Source organism: Crinia signifera, chromosome 12 (assembly GCF_055691185.1).
Source record: "Crinia signifera chromosome 12, ASM5569118v1, whole genome shotgun sequence".
NCBI classification, from domain to species: domain Eukaryota; kingdom Metazoa; phylum Chordata; class Amphibia; order Anura; family Myobatrachidae; genus Crinia; species Crinia signifera.
In genome coordinates, this window is record NC_139228.1 from 70292283 (window position 1) to 70311603 (window position 19321).

At 45.3% G+C, this 19321-nt stretch overlaps 1 long non-coding RNA gene across 2 annotated transcripts in view; it reads left to right on the forward strand.

The window, feature by feature from the left end:
- Positions 1-18756, forward strand: part of LOC146049836 (uncharacterized) — a 97122-nt gene extending 78366 nt beyond the window's left edge. For both annotated transcript variants that reach the window (XR_014466216.1, XR_014466215.1), the window contains exon 5: positions 17725-18756. This is a non-coding gene — a long non-coding RNA (uncharacterized LOC146049836). The remainder of the gene's footprint in view (positions 1-17724) is intronic.
- The last annotated feature ends 565 nt before the right edge of the window (positions 18757-19321 follow it).

Here is a 19321-nt window from a genome sequence, read left to right on the forward strand (position 1 = left end):
TTGACTCGTTCCAACGTCACTTCGCTAAGCCAGGGGCCCAGCACCAGCAGGCCTGGTAGGCTAGCCCAGGTCATCATCACCCACCTCACCCTGTCTGCCTGCCATCACCCGTGGAATCACAGAGGAGCCACCGCCATCCGCACAGAACACCGTGCAGCAAGACTACCACAGACTGAGTAAGTGCATGCAACCCCTGGCATCGAGCAAGAAACCCATAGCAATGAGCATGAAACCCCTAGCAACGAGCTTGTAGGTAAGCAGCATAAAATGTAATAGGCGTTACGGCCTGTGGTATTATGTGTAATGGGCATTATAGTGTGTGGCATAAAGCATAATGGGCATTACGGTGTTTGGTATAATGTGTATTGGGCATTACGGTGTGTGGAATAACGTGTAATGGGCATTATGGCATGTGGTATACTATGTAATGGGTATGTGATGTGTAATAGGCATTATGGTGTAATTTTTTTCACTGTGCCTGCTGTCCCTATTAAAAAAAAAAGTTGTCGAGCCCTGGCATAACGTGTAATGGGCATTGTGTTATAATATGTAATGGGTGTGTTGGCATTACGGTGTATATTTTTGGCGCACGCCTATGGTGCGCACTGTCCCTATTTATGCATATATTCCTTTATCCACTACCAAAGATGGGAGGTATGCATTACGTGTGAGGGGCATTGCAATGTGTGGCATAATGTGTCAGGCATTACAGTGTGCAGAATATTGCGCAGGGACATTACGGTGTGCGGCATAGTATCAGGGGCATTGGTCAAATTTTTGTAGCTCTCCGGGAGGTTTTTTTTTGTCTTTTTTTTGTTGCATCATCCATATATGTGCACCTTCTAATAAAATGTGCTGCGCACGCCTATGATGATTTCTCTGTAGAAACAATGTAAGTCATATTCCAATCATAGACCAATCAGAACCATCCATGGCAAAACTATCGATTTACCATGGATGGCAAAACTATCTAATATATCAGCATTTAAACCAGGCGCGTCCAACCTGCGGCCCTCCAGCTGTTGTGAAACTACACATCCCAGAAGGCCTTGCCACAGTTTTGATATTAGGGAATGCTAAAACTATGGCAAGGCATGCTGGGATGTGTAGTTTCACAACAGCTAGAGGGCCGCAGGTTGGACATGCCTGATTTAAACCATCCATAGTAGTGGCCCCAACCTATCCAGGGATGTCCCTTCATTGAATACCCACTGTCTTTTTTCCCATTGCTGTAATCCACTGTAAAATCCCACCTTCCTAAATCCACTGCTTAGAACCAGTAGCTTCTTGGAACCCCCCTAATTTTCCTAGTTACACCTTATTGTCAATTTACAGAGGAATAAGGGGCCTACTGCTGCCCCTGTCACTCTCTTTCTGTCACCCACAGTTTTAGTTTTTTCCGTCACCCCCGCCTCTTTCTGCTACCCACTCCCATGTTGCATATTGGGAACTTGGAGGAGGATGGGGCCCAAATGATTTTTGCACCTGGGCTCACTACCCACAAGTTCTGCCATTGTTTCTGTATATATATCACCCTTTTTCTCTGCTCTGCGCATTGGGAACAGTTGGCTCTGGCTTCCACTGGACATGTCTGAACGGGACAGACCATAGCGCATGATTGTATACACACTCTAGTTTTCAATGAGAATACATAGTATGGGGGGGATTTCTCAAAGTTGGGAGAGAGAGTTATGGCGACCATCCACTAGTGCGATATGGACACTTTTTATGCGATTTTGACGCATTGCTGCGACGGATCAAATGAAAAGTGTGATTGTGATGTGAGGCGCATTCCCGCTCGCCTCACATCGCAGATCCCACGGGCTGCCATGAATATTCATCATAGCCCGTAGCCCTGGCTGGGATCACATACTATAGATTGTATTCAAAAGGACCACATACAATGTATTATATGCAGGGCTATTTTTCAGCAGGCTCCAGTAGGAACTGAGGCCCTTATTCTAGTTCACTCTTTCTGACAAAATCTTTCTTAGATGGACAAAACCATGTGCACTGCAGGGGGGCAGTTTTAAAATGTGCAGAGAGAATTAGAATTGGGTAAGTCATTTTGTTTCTGTGCAGGGTAAATACTGGCTGCTTTATTTTTACACTGCAATATAGATCTCACTTTGAAGTAAAACCCCACCCAAATCTAATTATCTCTGCACAAGTAACATCTGCCCCACCTGCAGTGCACATGGTTTTGTCCATCTAAGAAAGATTTTGTCAGAAAGAGTGAACTAGAATAAGGGCCTCAGTTCCTGCTGGAGCCTGCTGAAAAATAGCCCTGATTATATGCGATCCTGCTGTCTGGCAGCTGCTGGGTGATATGGCGGGGTATCGCATGCAATGCTTTGCCCTGATGGATGGGGGCCATTAACGTGGGAAGAGAAATAAGGTACCAGCCAATCAGCTCAAACACACCCTGAAAGATTACTGATTGGTTGGTACTTTCTTTCTTTCCACTATCTCTCTCCAAGTTTTGATAAATATGCCCCTGTTATCTTCTGTTTAGAATCCATTCATTGTAATCCAAGATTTCTCAATATTAAAGGGAAGTAAGAAACCCCAACAACTCTAAAATCTATATATAGATATATATATATATATATATATATATATATATAGTAGAAGAATGGGTAAGGCGTCACTCCAGGGCTCAGAAGAAACAGTATTTATTGTGAGGCGGTCATACAGTTTAGGTGACGTACCAAATAGCATTGACATAATTTCCACGATTTTCATACACGAGATGTATCCCCAACCAGGTGTAGAACAATAGATCTTTAAAAATTTCTATTGTTATACACCTGGTTGGGGATACATCTCGTGTATGAAAATCGTGGAAATTATGTGAATGCTATTTGGTACGTCACCTAAACTGTATAAGCAGCTCTCAACCAATGCTATGGAATTATTCTTCTTTCTCACCCTTTTTTCTTTCACCTGTTCTTCCATATCCGTGTAACTTTTTTCTATCATCAATAGATGCATTTTAATGACTTAGCCAAACAAGTCATATTCACAATTGTCTAAAGTAAAGTCCGTTGATTTTGTATCTATTGTCATTGCAGAAGAAATAATAATGTACAAATTGTCATTATGTATTTTTAAAGTATATATTTTTATGTTTGTAGCGAACCCCTGATGAAGTCCCTTGCATTGGGACGAAACGCGTTGGGAACGTTTGTTTGCTTTACTGAAATCTGAAACACACTATTGAACCTTTTATGGTCTGGAACACCCACCACTGTGTGGTATAAGAGACTTTTTAATAAATGTTTCTAAAATTTGCACTTTACTTTTATTTACTTTCTATATATACATATATAAAGGCTAACCACTCCTCACCTCTATGAGGTGACGTATTGGCACTGACCACTAGAGGCCACTCAACCATACGAATGACTCCTTTGTGTGCTAATATATGCCATAACAGAAAGTGAGAGCAATTTTCGCAGGGACACTGATCTGCTACAAACTTGCTGGGTGTGGAGAGACAGAGCTGCAAAGTCAGAGGTTGGAGGTAGGAGCAGATAGGGAGGTGGAGAGTTTGTGGGCTAAAAACTGTCACCACTCAAAGCAAAAGTAAAAACTGTCACAGCTCAAAGTGAAAGTACATTGCAGAAGCCGTCATTTTGACGGGCTTTTAACTAGTCTATAAATAAACAGCGCAGTTACTCTGAGAGGCTGACGACAAACAAACAAGGCTGTCTGAAAACTTGTAGGTCAAGGTGGCTGCTCCGTCACCCTATGACCGCTGACACAAGCCGATGCCGGCGCACAAGCCCTGAGCCCATGACCTGGGTGTTTGTTCTATGTCACAAGTGTCCGTTCACATCAGGCAAACTTTCAAGGGGAACAACGTGCGCACGCACGTTAGCTGGCTCCAGTTTCCACTGGAAATATATCACATAGAAAAATATTATTTCCTCTCTCTATACAGTTTCTACCTATAAAGAATGTCCCAGAGTAAGATAAGATGGTAATCTTGCCTCAATATGTCCAATCAATAAAAAACATACACTGAAATAGCACATAAACAATTCACGATAAGACGTTTTGGGTTGCACAGGATTTAATGTAAATAGCATATTAAGCGTTGCATCTGTGCATGATATATTCCGCAGCTGTCAGGATTTATTTAAAAGGCAATATCCTTTCTCTGGGTTTTATATAGTAACTGTTTATATCATGTGCAAGATAGTTAATCCCGAAAGCATGACTCACTGGTGTATTATTACATGAAAGCAGCATGTACTGTATCGTATGTACGCTGGACTGCCATCTGATGGGATACATGTAAGGGGAAATATACTGTACATAGGGGGATATAGACCATGCACAGTCACCCTCGTCATAGGATAAAAGCAGGGCACAGATGAGTCTAGGGGTGAACTACAATGAAAGGGAAAATAAAAGGGGGAAGAATTCTGTATATCGCAGATCTTCAAGGCCAGGAAAACGGCCGCTGAGTTTAAGGTTAACCTGACACATAAAAGCAGCTCTGTTAAAAAGTATTACAGTCCAATTCCATTACAGTCAGTCTACTGGCAGTATTGACAAATCCGCCTCCAGTTGGCAGTGATTCACAGTCTGCACTAATGTGAATAGGGGGCACTACGTGCTGTATGACGTAATGTGAATAAGGGACACTAATGGCTCCAGAGGAGGGGCTGCAGCACAATTAAACATTAAAATGAATTAGTGGAGCCACACCAACTGCCAGTGAGTCAGTTTGTAATGGCAGTTGGTAGGGCTCCCCTATTTGTAGGGGCACTACTATTTATTTATTAACAGTTTCTTATATAGCGCATACATATTCCTTTGTGTGGTCACACCCCTTCCCAGTGAGACCGCTCCTTTTTTTTTACACTGGCATGTTGGTCTACTATCAATTATATTTGTAATAACATAAGCTAAAGGTCCGTATTCATTGGATGATAATTTAAATGTCATCCAGTGTGTACACTGATGTCGCTGATGAAGAGCTAACCCAAGCATCGTCAGTGATATCCTTTGTCGGTCCTAGCTCAAAGTGCATGGCGTCAGCAAGTGTGTAAGAACTTGGCGATGCTGGAATCCCAGCAGGTCCTCAATGTTTACAGACTTACTGGGTATGCACATTTTCATTTTTAGAAGCATTGGTACATTTACCCCCTATCGTATGATTTATTTAGAATGACGGAGCTCCAAGCTCTTCCTCCAACCTCCTTAAAAAATGTGTCCCTTGTGGGGTTTGCAGGCTCCTTGAATTCAAGTTATATTATTATATTAGTCATGACAATTTGACAGTAGGGTTCCCGACCAACAGGGGCTATTCACTCGTGAGGGTCCACGACCCCCATAGAGAGAGAGTAGAACCTGTGGCAAGCCCAGTGAGCCATTAAGCCTGCAGCGTGGCTCTGGTTCCTAGTGGATGATACAGTATGCTGCATTCTCAGTGATGTCACTGGTTCCTAGTGGATGATAGGCTGCATTCTCAGTGATGTCACTGGCTCCTAGTGAGTGAATAGGCTGAATCCTCAGTGATGTCACTGGTGCCTAATGACTGGATATGCTGCATTCTCAGTGATCTCACTGGTTCCTAGTGGATGATAGACTGCATTCTTAGTAATGTCACTGATTACTAATGACTGGATACGCTGCATTCTCAGTGATGTCACTGGTTCCTAGTGAGTGAATAGGCTGCATCCTCAGTGATGTCATTGGTGCTTAATGACTGGATAGGCTGCACTCTCAGTGATGTCACTGGTTCCTAGTGAGTGAATAGGCTGCATTCTCAGTAATGTCACTGGTTTCTAGTGGATGGATAGGCTGCATTCTCAGTGATCTCACTGGTTCCTAGTGGATGATAGACTGCATTCTTAGTAATGTCACTGATTACTAACGACTGGATAGGCTGCATTCTCAGTGATGTCACTGGTTCCTAGTGAGTGAATAGGCTGCATCCTCAGTGATGTCATTGGTGCTTAATGACTGGATATCTGCATTTCCAGTGATGTCACTGGTTCCTAGTGACTGGATAGGCTGCATTCTCAGTAATGTCACTGGTTCCTAGTGGATGGATAGGCTGCATTCTCAGTGATATCACTGGTTCCTAGTGGATGGATAGGCTGCATTCTCAGTGATGTCACTGGTTCCTAGTGGATGGATAGGCTGAATTCTCAGTGATGTCACTGGTTCCTATTGAGTGAATAGGCTGCATTCTCAGTGATGTCACTGGTTCCTAGTGACTGGATAGCTGCTTTTCCAGTGATGTCGCTGGTTCCTAGTGAGTAAATAGGCAGCATTCTCAGTGATGGCACTGGTTCCTAGTGGATGGATAGGCTGCACTCTCAGTGATGTCACTGGTTCCAAGTGGATGGATAGGCTGCATTCTCAGTGATGTCACTGGTTTCTAGTGGATGGATAGGCTGCATTCTCAGTGATGTCACTGGTTCCTTTTGAGTGAATAGGCTGCATTCTCAGTGATGTCACTGGTTCCTAGTGACTGGATAGCTGCTTTTCCAGTGATGTCATTGGTTCCTAGTGAGTGAATAGGCTGCATTCTCAGTAATGTCACTGGTTCCTAGTGGATGAATAGGCTGTATTCTCAGTGATGTCACTGGTTCCTAGTGGCTGTATAGGATGCATTCACAGTGATGTCACTGGTTCCTAGTGAGTGAATAAGCTGCATTCTCAGTGATGGCACTGGTTCCTAGTGGATGGATAGGCTGCACTGTCAGTGATGTCACTGGTTCCTAGTGAGTGAATAGGTTGCATTCTCAGTGATGTCCCTGGCCCCTAATGACTGGATAGGCTGCATTCTCAGTGATGTCATTGGTTCCTAGTGAGTGAATAGACTGTTTCTCAGTGATGTCACTGGTTCCTAGTGACTGGATAGGCTGCATTCCCAGTGATGTCACTGGCTCCTAGTGAGTGAATAGGCTGTATTCTCAGTGATGTCACTGGCCTCTAATAACTGGATAGGCTGCACTCCCAGTGATGTCACTGGTTCCTAGTGAGTGAATAGGCTGCATTCTTAGTGATGTCACTGGCCCCTAGGACTGGATAGGCTGCACTCTCAGTGATGTCACTGGTTCCTAGTGACTGGATAGGATGCACTCTCAGTGATGTCACTGGTTCCTAGTGAATGGATAGGCTGCACTCTCAGTGATGTCACTGGTCCTAGTGGATGGATAGGATGCATTCACAGTGATGTCACTGGTTCCTAGTGAGTGAATAAGCTGCATTCTCAGTGATGGCACTGGTTCCTAGTGGATGGATAGGCTGCACTGTCAGTGATGTCACTGGTTCCTAGTGAGTAAATAAGCTGCATTCTCAGTGATGGCACTGGTTCCTAGTGGATGGATAGGCTGCACTGTCAGTGATGTCACTGGTTCCTAGTGAGTGAATAGGTTGCATTCTCAGTGATGTCCCTGGCCCCTAATGACTGGATAGGCTGCATTCTCAGTGATGTCATTGGTTCCTAGTGAGTGAATAGACTGTTTCTCAGTGATGTCACTGGTTCCTAGTGACTGGATAGGCTGCATTCCCAGTGATGTCACTGGCTCCTAGTGAGTGAATAGGCTGTATTCTCAGTGATGTCACTGGCCTCTAATAACTGGATAGGCTGCACTCCCAGTGATGTCACTGGTTCCTAGTGAGTGAATAGGCTGCATTCTCAGTGATGTCACTGGCCCCTAGGACTGGATAGGCTGCACTCTTAGTGATGTCACTGGTTCCTAGTGACTGGATAGCTGCATTTCCAGTGATGTCACTGGTTCCTAGTGACTGGATAGTCTGCAATCTCAGTGATGTCGCTGGTTCCTAATAACTGAATAGGCTGCATTCTCAGTGATGTCACTGGCCTCTAATAACTAGATAGGCTGCACTCTCAGTGATGTCACTGGTTCCTAGTGAGTGAATAGGCTGCATTCTAAGTGATGTCACTGGCCCCTAGGACTGGATAGGCTGCACTTTAAGTGATGTCACTGGTTCCTAGTGACTGGATAGCTGCATTTCCAGTGATGTCACTGGTTCCTAGTGAGTGAATAAGCTGCATTCTCAGTGATGTCACTGGTTCCTAGTGACTGGATAGCTGCTTTTCCAGTGATGTCACTGGTTCCTAGTGACTGAATAGGCTGCATTCTCAGTGATGTCACTGGTTCCTAGTGACTGGATAGCTGCATTTCCAGTGATGTCACTGGTTCATAGTGACTGGATAGTCTGCATTCTCAGTGATGTCACTGGTTCCTAGTGAGTGAATAGGCTGCATCCTCAGTGATGTCGCTGGTTCCTAGTGACTGGATAGGTTGCATTCTCAGTGATGTCGCTGGTTCCTAGTAAGTGAATAGGCTGCAATTCTAGTGACAACTTTGGTTAAAACTGTATTTTTGATGAATTAATAAGATGCAATGCTATGACTTGGTTAAGATCTCAAAATAGCAAATCGCTGGCTTTGCTGTGTGTAGCCTCCAGTTACACATTCTGACAACAGCAATCTGACATATGACAGCAATTTCTCCCTCAGACATATTCTTTACATAACCCCAATGTAGCTTGGCTCGTCAGAATGACTATTGTTTAGTGATTAGTGGCACCAGTCTCCAGTACCTGACAGCTCTGGCTAAACTATGTTTTCTAGTTTCAGCTCCTTTATTATATAATTCAGCTTTCACATCCACTTGACCTAAACCATTCTATATTGCCTGTTATTGAACTTAACAAACCGTTTCAGTAACAGTGACATATGTTACTTATATATTGGAACTAAAAGGTAAAATACCTACATGAACTGAGCATGGAAAGCTGACAGAGAGCATAGCAGTGAATACAGAGGGGGACACGCTTATAGACCAAACATGCGGTTATGCAGCAAGACGTATAAGCTTGAAGGTCATTTAATGAAAATTAAATAAATGTTTCATAGAAAAACAATAATGCGCTTAATTAATACAGTTATATTGTTGCAATGCCCGTGATAAATTATGCCACACACTGCAATGCCCGTGATACATTATGCCACACACGCTGCAATGACATTATGCCACACTGTAATGACTGTGATACATTATGACACACTGTAATGAGGGATAAAAGAGAGGCTAATATGGACCCAGAAATAGAGGAAGAGTGCCCTAAACCAATGGATCCTGAATGTACAATTCACAAAACCAGATCAGGCAATAAACAAATCAATAGATCACCAAAAAAATGAAGGAGATATGTCCCCAAAAATCAACAAGACTATAGAATTAGAAGATCGAGATCCCCACAAAAATATTATAAAGAGAGATCTAATTCATACAGACATAATCAATATGATAATCCCAAACCACAATCTCTTTATAGAATTCATAAGAGATTTAGGAACCAAAGAGAAGAACCCAGAAGGGACACATGGCGCCATAATTCTCCGGACCATGATAGGGAATTCACCCGATCGCGCTCTTCTACAAGATACGAAAATAGAGAAAGAGGAGGCGACACATATGAAAAGAAGGAAAAAAGTCCAGTTTTTTCTCCTTTGCATTTTAGGAATCGATTCCAACCCTTAATGAAAGATCAGAATCGGGTTCATTTTTTAGACAAAGGAGACAGAAGACAATCTTGGAGATAATTCAGACAAGCAGAACGAGAACTAGCAGGGGGAAGAGAGCGGGGAAAAAGAGACCACCAATAATAAAAAAGAAAAACAAAAAGAACAAAAGGAGGAAACAGAAAGTCTTAGAGCCCCAGACTATTCAATCTGAGGGCCAAACTGAGTCTCCTGATCAGAGGGGACAGATAAAAATCTTTAATATCAGTTCCCATGTCTTAGACCTTATAGAAAGAATGGTCTAAGAGAAGGGTCTTAAATATGCCCCTATTAATAATATTAATACATTTGCGACATTTGTCGATATACACAAATACGTACGCAAATTATGTATTAAGAAGTTCTTTTTACAAAAAGAATTAGAACCTGCAAATCCCATGTCTGAGGAATTACCAGTTGAACCCATAAACAGGAAAACGGGAGGGTTTTGGTCAGTCGCACAAGACTAAATTTAGATGGACCCCTGAAATAGTATTTCTATGTTCACCTGTATGGGCAGGGGTGTGCTACCTCTGGACACTTAAATTGAGAGCATAAGAAGAGAAGAGAAAAAAGAGTGTCCTTTTGTGGGTGCACCACAGGAAATAAGTAAAATATAACTTTTATTAGTATTATTTAAAAGGCTGCGATGGTGATTAAAAAAAAAACAAGCATAACATACAGAGGTGGGGTAACACACTTTTTAAAACAAAGGTGGCAGGCAGGTGTGACTGTATACTGTTTATTGTAACGTGGGGTGATTGTACAGTGTGTGGCTGCCCCCCCTAGTGCAGTGGATCTACAATTTCCACCTGCTATCAGAACTTGTGGGGTGCTGTGAGGAGCTGGGTCAGCAGACCTCTAGTGGCTCCACATCTTTGTCAGGAGTTCACACATCTCAATGTACCGTATCTGACTTTCAAAATCTGAGGTGCTGTATATATAACCAGACACAGACACCTAACGGCTGTACCACTTGGGATCGCAGTTTAGCTTCTTCTGGTCCGGAAGAAGCTAAACTGCAAAGCGCGTGCCGGCTAGCGGTGCGCAGGCAGTTGTGCTGTTTTGTTATTTTCTTTACAAATGTATTTTGATTTTGTACCGCAGTGTGCTGTCTTGGAAGCCATTGTAAGGGCTACAACTCACACCTGTACCGCAGTGAGAACACCCCACCTTGGGAGTTCTCACTCTCACTGACACCCCTTAATTGGGAGCTATCAGTGGTGGCTGTGTTTCCCCTGGTCCATGGACAGGGACACACCCCACCCTAGAATCCACACCAACAGCTGGCTTATCATTCTGCCACACCACCGGGTCTCCTGGGGTTGAGGTCTCTCTGCTATATTGACAGATGAGACACCCCATTATCAGACCCAAGCTGTTAGGTGTGTGTGTCTGGTTATATATACAGCACCTCAGATTTTGAAAGTCAGATATGGTACATTGAGATGTGTGAACTCCTGACAAAGATGTGGAGCCACTAGAGGTCTGCTGACCCAGCTCCTCACAGCACCCCACAAGTTCTGATAGCAGGTGGAAATTGTAGATCCACTGCACGAACAGGGGCAGCCACACACTGTACAATCACCACACGTTACAATAAACAGTATACAGTCACACCTGCCTGCCACCTTTGTTTTAAAAAGTGTGTTACCCCACCTCTGTATGTTATGCTTGTTTTTTTTTTAATCACCATCGCAGCCTTTTAAATAATACTAAAAAAAGTTATATTTTACTTATTTCCTGTGGTGCACCCACAAAATGACACTCTTTTTTCTCTTCTCTTCTTATGAACCCATAAACAGGTTCAAACCTAAATCAGTCTTTTTTCCCTCTCACGTTAAAGGTAATTTCATCGCAACCTTTAGTAACATGGTACAAGACGACATTAAAAGGATTGAAAGGATGCATTAAAAGCCCTGAAAGAAAATGAAAATATTATTCTAAAACCAGCAGATTAAGGTGGTGGTATTGTCCTGATGGACAAATCCTGGTATATTAATGAAGTACTCACACAAGTGGATAACAAAACCACTTACCACAAATTAAGGGGAGATCCCACTGATAATATGTTAAAGAAATTAGGGACCTTGCTAGATATATTCAAACAAAAGGGGACATTGGATGAAAATACCTATAAATTTATTTTAAATATGGAACCATCCATTCCCGTCATTTATCTATTGCCCAAGGTACATAAGAGTATCTCACATCCACCGAGACGACCTATAGTGTCGGGCACAAACTCTTTAACAGCTAATTTATCAGAATATATAGATTTCCACCTACAACCGTTGGTTTTAAATAATCAGTCCCACTTAAAAGATACCAAAACTCTTTTAAATATCCTACCCACAATAAGAGTCACAGAGGAGACGATAATGGTCACTGCTGATGTTAAGTCTCTGTATACCGTCATAGAACATCAAGATGGGATACATGCTATCAACGAATATTTACAAACCAGTGACCTAAATCAAGATTTACAAAAAAAATTATCGGAAGGAGTCAGTTTTATTTTAAATAATAATTACTTTTTATTCCAGGACTGTTTTTATCTTCAGAAAACAGGGACTGCCATGGGCACCAGATTCGCACCAAGCTACGCGAATATTTTTATGGGGTTTTGGGAGCGTGATTTTGGGCCTTATTCTGGTCTGTGCGGATGGAGCCGAATATGCGGGCAGGACCGTGCGTCCTAAACCCCGCCTTTCGTACGGATCGCTCACTCCGTCCGAATGCGGTAAGAAGCTATCCGAACGGACCGCAAGTGTATTTCTCATGAATACACCTCCTCCATCTCAGGGAACCTCCCCCATCATTCGATGGTCGCAGATGGTGGTCAGACTGCTCCCGCAACCTCAGACCACACGGGCATTTCTCCGTGCAAAAGCAGGGATCTGTGCGGACAGCTGACATCTGGCAATGTCATATGTCTGCCCCCTACACGTGCGTCACGACCGCATTACCATACGTATGCCCAGCGTTTTCATGGGAACGCCCATGAAACGCGGGGTGTAAACATATGGTAATGAGCCCAAACAGCCCTTCACGCCCCTCTCCACCCCCTGTTCGTAGTGTACACATTTCATGCGGAATTTGGACGTGCGTCCCGTTCGCACATGCGCAGAGACGCCTCTGCACATGCGCAGACACTAAACATCGGCAGACCGACCGCGCGCGGACATAACCGCACCAACCAGAATAAGGGCCTTTAATTGGACTAACAATCCTTATGGGGCGAATCTGGTGTCCTGGAAACGTTATATTGATGACATTATCTTTTTTTGGAATGGCAGCGAATCTGAACTTGACTCCTTCTGTCAGTATTTAAATACCAATGGACGTAATATAGAACTCACTTTTAATGTTAGCAAAAATACGGTAGACTTTTTAGACATCACTGTTTTTATTGAAGATGGCCTTTTAAAAACAAAAACTTTTACTAAGCCCACGACTGCTTAGCCTATATTTCACACGACAGCTGTCATCATTCCCAATGGCTTAATGCCATACCTGCTGGTCAGTTTAACCCCTTCACGACATTGCCTTTTAAGGTAATTTTTTTTTTTTTTTCCTCCTTGCGTTCAAATAAGCGTAACCTTTTTAATTTTCCGGCTATATAGACACATGAGGGCTTTTTTTTTGCGGGACAAGTTGTACTTTGTAATGGTACCATTTACTATACCGTATAATATTCTGGGGAATCAGGAATTAATTCAATGTGGGGTAAAAAAAAAAAAAAACGCCATTCCACAATTTTGCGCTGGTTACGGTTTTTTTGGAGTTCATAGTTCGTTTAAAATGATGGGTTATCTTTATTCTATGGGTCGTTACGATTCCGGTGATACCAAACTTATATAGTTTTCGTTACGTTTTACGACTAAAAAAAAAAATAGAATATGTTACGGTTTTTCGAATTTGCGTCTCGTCGCCATGTTCTGCGGCTTATAACTTTTTTATTTTTCCACCTACGGACCTGGGTGAGGGCTCATTTTTTGCGGGCTGAAGTGTACTTTTTAATTAATACCATTATGGGATATGGGCGACTTTCTGATCTCTTTTAGCTATTTTTTTTTGGGTAGGCGATGCGACCAAAAAACGTAGTTTTGGCGTTGGGGATTATTTTCCGTTTACGCCTTTAACCGTGCGGGATAACTAATGTTATATTTTAATAGATCGGACTTTTAGGAACGCGGCGATACCAAATATGTTTATTTTTTTATTTTTTATTTATTTTTATTTGGGAAATGGGGAAAGGGGGGTGATTTGAACTTTTAATATTTTTTTATTTTTTTTTATTTTTAAACTTTTTTTTTTTTTTTTACTTTTACTACAAGGCCCCCTAGTGTACTTGACCACTAGGGGGCGCGATCGCCTGTACTAGGTTCAGCCATAGAGCTCTATGGCTGAACGTAGTGATTTTATGCACTTCCTATTACATCCTGCCTGAGGCAGGATGTAATAGGTATGCATACACGGCCAGCACAGGGGTCTACATTAGACCCCTGGCTACCATGGCAACCGATCGGCACCCTCCGATCTCGCTGCGGGGGGCCCCGATCGGCGCCGGAGGGGGGCGCCCCCCCTCCGATCAGCTATTTAAGCACTGCGGGCGCTTTGCCCGCGGTGCTTAAAGGGTTAAACGGCCACGATCGGCGAACTCGCCGCTCGTGGCCGTGAGAGCAGGGACCTGGCTGTAATATACAGCCATTACCTGCTCTCTTTCAAGCCAGCTCACTCCGTGAGCTGGCTTGATTCCCCCGCAACCGACATATGACGTATATATACGTCATATGTCGTGAAGGGGTTAAATGATTAAAAATAAACTGCACAGATGACACTATCTATAAGGAGCAAGCAACCAATATGGCTCAAAGATTTATTAAGAGTGGGTACGATTCTGATTTTATTACAGAAAAAATTGAGATCACTGATCAGATCAAGCGCAATGACCTTTTGAGTAATAACACAAAAGAAATACCCACAAATCACGACTTCAAATGGGTATTTATTACAGGTTTTAATGTCCAACATAAATCAATTGAGAAGGCTTTCAAAAAAAATTGGAACATCTTGAAGAAAGACCCTATTTTAGGGACTCACGTCCCAATACACCCCAAATTTGTATATAGAAAAGCACCAACTATCAGGACTAAAGTTGTACGAAGTGCACTGATTTCTATTAAACTGAAAGGGACTATTGGCACCAAAGGTTTCCACAGATGTGGTGGGTGCATTGGATGCAAGACCAACAAAAACAATGGCATGACCAAATATGAAAAACTAGGTGATTCATCGCGCCCTACGGGCGCTCTTCACACCGTCGTAAGGGGCTGCGCCCCCTTAATTTGTGAACGTTTGTATATGAGAAATATGGTTAGAATTGTATGAAAGATGCCCTGTATTGCAACTTAGGTGTCCGCGAATCGCGGGAGGGGGGGTCGCGGAGGGTGCCGCGAATTGCAGGAGGGGGGGTCGCGGGGGGTGCCGCGAATTGCAGGAGGGGGGGTTGTGGGGGGGTGGATGCTGCGAATCGTGGGAGGGGAGGGATTGCAGAGAATCGCGGGAGGGGGGTCGCGGGGTGGGTTGCCGCAAATCGCGGGAGGGGGGTTACGGGGGCGGGGGTTGCGGCGAATCATGGTAGGGGGGGTCGCGGGGGGTGTGCCGTGAATCACGGGAGGGGGGGTCACGGGGTGGGGTGCCGAGAATCGCGGGGGGGTTTTGTGTGCCGTGAATCGCGGGAGTGGGGGTTGCGGGGGGGTGGGGGGGGGTGACGCGAATCGCCACAAGAAAAAATCAACACAGAAAGGTCAACACATGTAAATGTTGACATAAGTGTGGCACTTCATTGGTGTCCATGTCGACACATGAGAATGAATATGAAAACATTCAAAAAATGAAAAAAAAAACTTCAAAAACTCATGTCAACCTTTTCCATTGTCGACCATAGCCATGTCAGTGTTTTCCATGTGCAATTTAATTCTGGAGCTGCCGCGAATTGCGGGAGGGGGGGGTCGCGGGGTTGGGTGCCGCGAATCGCGGGAGGGCGGGGTTCACAGGGGTTCCGGTGGGGGGTTGCCGCGAATTGCGGGAGGTGGGGGGTCACGGGGGGTGCCGCGAATCGCGGGAGTTGCGGGGGGGGTGTGACGCGAATCGCCACAAGAAAAATTCATAGCCATGTCAGTGTTTTCCATGTGCAATTTAATTCTGGAGCTGCCGCGAATCGTGGGGGGTGCCGCGAATTGCGGGAGGGGGGGTCGCGGGGGTGGGTGCCGCGAATCGCGGGAGGGGGGGTTACGGGGCGGGGGTTGCGGCGTATCATGGGAGGGGGGGGTCGCGGGGGTGTGCCATGAATCACGGGAGGGGGGGTCACGGGGTGGGGTGCCGAGAATCGCGGGGGAGGTGTGTGTGTGTGCCGTGAATCGCGGGAGTGGGGGTTGTGGGGGGGGGTGTGTGACGCAAATCGCCACAAGAAAAAATCAACACAGAAAGGTCAACACATGTAAATGTTGACATAAGTGTGGCACTTCATTGGTGTCCATGTCGACACATGAGAATGAATATGAAAAAAATGATAAAAAAAACTTCAAAAACTCATGTCAACCTTTTTCATTGTCGACCATAGCCATGTCAGTGTTTTCCATGTGCAATTTAATTCTGGAGCTGCCGCGAATTGCGGGAGGGGGGGGTCGCGGGGTTGGGTGCCGCGAATCGCGGGAGGGCGGGGTTCACAGGGGTTCCGGTGGGGGGTTGCCGCGAATTGCGGGAGGTGGGGGGTCACGGGGGGTGCCGCGAATGGCGGGAGGGGGGGTTGCGGGGGGGTGTGACGCGAATCGCCACAAGAAAAAATCATCACAGAAAGGTCAACACATGTAAATGTTGACATAAGTGTGCCACTTCATTGGTGTCCATGTCGACACATGACAATGAGTATGAAAAAATTAAAAAAATTAAAAATAAATCTTCAAAAACTCATGTCAACCTTTTTCATTGTCGACCATAGCCGTGTCAGTGTTTTGCATGTGCCATTTAATCCTGGGGCTGCTGCGAATTGCGGGGGGGGGGGTGCCGCGAATCGCGGGAGGGGGGTCGCAGGGGGGGTGCCGCAAATCGTGCAAGGGGGGGTCGCGGGGGGGTTCTTTTTGCAGCGAATCGCGGGAGGGGGGGTCGCGGGGGGGGTGTTTTTTCCGCGAATCGCGGTAGGGGGGGTCGCGGGGGAGCGGGTGTTTTTGCAGCGAATCGCGGGAGGGGGGGGGTGCGCGGGGGGGGGGAGGTGGCTGTGGAGTAGCAGTGCTGGGCAACATGGGAAGGCAGTGGGTGTCTGGCACTGTCTGTGGGCTCACTGGGCTGGTTCTCTGTCACATACCTCCCAACATGACCCTCTCCAGGAGGGACACAATGCTCTGTTTCTAGACTTCCCCTTAATGTATGATTGCCATCACCTGTTTTAAACAGGTTAATTTCTTAGAAAGGTGTTCAGCACAGATGAAGGCAATCACACATTAAGAGGAAAGTCCAGGAACAGAGCGTTATAGACACAGACACCCACTTTGAGTGACAGATGTAGCCAAATATATAGGAGATTTGAGATCAATGGCATCAGTCATACCTTTGAGCAATTTATGACGTGTAATAGTAGGAACGTAATCTACGCCATTGAGTGCTCCTGCCACCTGTTTTACATTGGTAGGACTTCCAGACCCTTCAAAGTTCGACTGGGAGAACATTTGAATAACATCAAGAAGGGCCTGGAATCCCATTCCCTGTCCTACCATTTTAAAAATACACATAACTCTTCACCCAATTCAATAGTCAGGTTTTTCTGTATGAAACAAATATCAGCCAATATCAGAAATAGGAATCTGCCTACAATTTTAGCACAAGAGGAGATGAAATGTATTTATAACTATAATACCCTCAAACCAGGAGGCCTCAATAGTGACTTTGAGGTTAAATGGTTTTTATGAGTATTACTCAAGGTTTTTAATTTTCAGTTTCCTCCTGCTGCTATATATGTTTTTTGCTGCTATATGATTTTATATGCTTTTTAAAGGACATTTTTTTATTATATTGTTCTTAAATTATATTGTTGTTAATTGTTTTTATGTGTTTTACTAATTGTTGTCATCCCTTTATTATGGGGATTTTTTAATCATTAGGCAATGACCAATGATTGATCCATCGAACACTGAAAATGATCCGGGATCCTGTACACTGGGCACCTAAACCATCTTCAAATATTGATGCCCACATATCTTATATAAAGACCAGGCCCGGAATCACTATGTGAAGGAACACAAGTACAACTGTGCTCTGTTATCCACGGACAAATAAAGGGTTACGCAAAGACCGGAAGTGACGCCAGAACGCAATGCCTACAGACCGCGTGCAGCGCTAGACACACATCACTGAAGTCCGGGGAACTTGTTCCCTCTAGGAACCATACAGCCGGTGCCTTGTTGGGGACGCTGACCGGAGGTACACTGAGCCACTGATCGGAAGTGAGGTCACACGCCAGACTTCAACTTCCGGTCACAACACGTGGTTTTACGGCCGGAATTTCAATTTAGATCGGTGGCATTATGTATTAACCATACCCAGCCCACTAGCCCTTTAAGATTGGAGGAAAGGAGTGTCAGTCTTCATAATGAAAAGATCTGATTGGGACACCCAGGTATATATACGGATGAGGATTGGACCTAAGCACATTCTTCTTGAGAAAGACCTTAGTGGAGGTCGAAAGCGCTTGAAGCTTGGACTCTACAGATTGGACTAAAGGCCCCCATACACTAGCCGATTTTGGTCCGATTTCAGCCAGATCAGTCGGATCTGGGCGAAATCGGACCAAAATCGTATAGTTTTGATGTCCCCTCAGATCCGATGCGCGGTCCCGTGCGCATCGGATCTGCGTCGGGTGGTCGGACCTGCTGCACGTCTGACCACCCGACTTGGGACCTAGTGGGGTGGAGGGAGCGGGGGACGCTGCGGGACGCTGGGTACACTGCGGGACGCTGGGTACGCAGCGGCTGGGGACGCTGCGGGACGCTGGGGTGACACAGGCGGCATAGAGCCATGGGTGACACAGGCGGCATAGAGCCGGGACGCTGGGGTGACACAGCGGGACGCTGCGGGACGCTGGGGTGACACAGCGGGACGCTGCGGTGACACAGGCGGCATAGAGCTGTGGGTGACACAGGCGGCATAGAGCCGGGCAGGGGGACCCGGGAGCTGTCAGCACTGAATAAAAAAAAAAGCCCATACAATGAATGGGCGGCCTGTGATTGGCTGAGCGCTCTCTCAGCCAGTCAGCAATTGGCTGAGAGTGCGCTCAGCCAATCACAGGCTGCCCATTCATTGTATAGGCTTTTTTTCTAGCACTGACAGCTCCCGGCTCCCTCTGCCCGGCTCTATGTGCCGCCTGTGTCTCTATGTGCCGCCTGTGTCCCCCGCAGCGTCCCCAGCCCCCCCTGCTCCCACCAGCAGCCCTGCTCTGAAGCCCCCCCCCCCCCCCCCCCCCTGCTCCCCGGGTTTTTTACATGTGATAAATCGAGACGATTTATCACATGTAAAAAATGGCACATCAAGTGCCAATCTAATCAAGCTCCCCCGGGGAGCAGCCGGGGAAGCTCAGGGGGAAGTCAGGGGCGACTTGTCCTAAGGACAAGTCGCCCTAGTGTATGGGGGCCTTAAGGCACTGTGGACTGGCATCTGGACCTTTTACCTGACCATCTCGAAGGCCACTTGGTGAAATCCGGA